The sequence below is a fragment of the Puntigrus tetrazona genome, chromosome 7, assembly GCF_018831695.1.
Source record: "Puntigrus tetrazona isolate hp1 chromosome 7, ASM1883169v1, whole genome shotgun sequence".
Lineage (NCBI taxonomy): Eukaryota > Metazoa > Chordata > Actinopteri > Cypriniformes > Cyprinidae > Puntigrus > Puntigrus tetrazona.
The window spans coordinates 14,685,136-14,687,307 of record NC_056705.1 but is presented as its reverse complement, the minus strand read 5'-3'; the positions used below and the strand labels follow the sequence as shown (position 1 = coordinate 14,687,307).

At 32.8% G+C, this 2,172-nt stretch overlaps 1 long non-coding RNA gene across 1 annotated transcript; it reads right to left on the bottom strand.

Annotated features, from left to right (window-relative positions):
* Positions 1-1,088: 1,088 nt before the first annotated feature.
* LOC122348400 lies at positions 1,089-1,671 on the bottom strand. The gene is made up of 3 exons (XR_006251323.1): positions 1,534-1,671; positions 1,357-1,453; positions 1,089-1,140 (listed from the first exon to the last, which is right to left on the bottom strand). It is a non-coding gene; the product is annotated as an uncharacterized LOC122348400 (long non-coding RNA).
* Positions 1,672-2,172: the final 501 nt, after the last annotated feature.

Sequence of the window (2,172 nt, the reverse complement as noted above, 5' to 3'; positions counted from 1 at the left end):
AAAGTTTACTGGCTCTAAACCTCAGTTAAAATTGATTTGGACAAATATATGGAACCTATAAATACCTCTACTAATGTAAAAGCTATGAAAACTGTATCCCTGTATTCATCCTTTGTGTCTTAAGATGTACACTTATTGTTTTATGTTTTTTTTGTTAACCCTGGCAAATCTGAATGTATATTCTTTTGTTAGCAGTAGTTTTATTTTTGTATGTATTTATAATTGGTTCTACACTCTCAAAACAAACTTGTGTTATATTTTAACACATCTGTGTGTCTAGTTAAGGACAACACATTTTGTTACTTTAACTCAATCAGTGTGTTATTATTCTTAACACAGGGAGTGACTTATGTGTCATAAATCACACAATTTGTGTCATAAATGTGCTATTTTTGACCATTTAAAATGAATGCAATACAAAATGTATATATTTTTTAATTTATACATTTATTAAAGCTTCATGTCATCATATTCACATGTCATCGGAATTGCATACAGACATTTTTAAACAATTTTATATTTTGGATTTACAAATAGGTTTTCTTTGCAAGAAATTATGTGAAGTGGTTTTATATCAGCAGCATTGCTCAAATTCATAACTTTGTATTCATTGGTTCTTTTGACTACATAAGCATATAAGTGTGTGTGAAAATACATTTGTGATAAAACTCTAAGAAAAACTAAAACAATTCCTTTTTCACATTGTGGAACTATGCGTAGAACTTCACCAAAGAGATACTCTTCTCTTCAGTCACGGTTTAAAGCAAGTACACAACCAGTTTGAAATGTCTGACCAAACACATTAACAGAGTGAGAAACATGAACAGTGCTACATGTGTCAAGTTCATAGCCAAAGTCTTTCATGCTTTCAACAAACAGAACACTTTTTTCCAAAGATCCAACCATGACTGGAAAATCATTTGGGACGGATATTTTTTCTGTTAATGGACTTCCCAATTTCCAATGAAACATTGTTTGAACCTGACTCTTGTAGGCTAATGTCTTACTTATATTTACAAATCACTGATTCGACTACGTTTGCGTTGGTAACGACGCTGATCATCACAAAAGTTTCCTCCGTAGATTTCTAAGTCTCATCTCAATAAATCCACTGTGGGAGACTGGGTCATAGAAATGTTCCTGGATGAGAGGGAAGGACAACAACTGTAACTCAAAAACCTATGATGTGTGACAAGCAAACTAGCAGAGTGTATCTACTATTTGAGAAACTCTAATATTGGTCATTTAAAAAAATGTGCACTAAATTTTCGTTTTATTTGTAACCTGTTTGTCACACTTACTATTCCATTTGCATTTATTACAAGTGAGCTTTGTGTTTGAATAAGTACAACTTACAAATCCTTCATTCTCTTCTCCCATCTTGATCTTCAGAGAAGGAAACAGTGTTACTACACTTTCTGCCAACATCCGCTTCTCATCATTACAAGGGTAACTAAGTAAAATAAAGACAAAACATGGAATTACATAATTCAACTTTTTTCAAAAGTGAAATTATCTCAACTGTAAACTTACAATCCACTTTGTTCCACCAACGCACTGACACCTATCTTCACAAGGACTTTTCTTGATGTCTCTGAAAGCATTCCTGAAGCTTCATAATCCTTCAATATACTCAGACCTTTGCTTTCAATTAGTGCTCGCAGAGTGTCTACATCAATTCTATTACGTTGGCGCTGGAAATATAAGAGACACAAAGTATTTCTAATTAGATGAGTTAATGATTCACTTACTCAAAGTCACTTCCTTATACTGTTTCAGAATGAATTTGCATCTTTGAATGAACTGGTTAAACTCACTTATGAAGACACTTGTCAACATGAACTGGCAAAATGTACAAATTTTCTCTGGAATGGGCAAACAAAGTCAAACAGAGTAATACAAATAGTGAACAGAGTGCTGTTATTTCAGCACTTACTTACAAACCTTCTGTTGACTACTTGAACCAGGTTCTGGTATGTTCTTTGGTGCAACCTTAAAAAAAAAACTTCAAGCATATTACTTGTATTCTATTCTTAAGTCCTCCTTGAACATACATACTTTCTATTGATGACTTGGACTGGCTGCATCGGCATCCCCTTTCCATTCTTAAAGGAAAACAAATAAGTGAAATCAATATTATTATTTAATGGTTAAGGAAAGTACAATAATTCT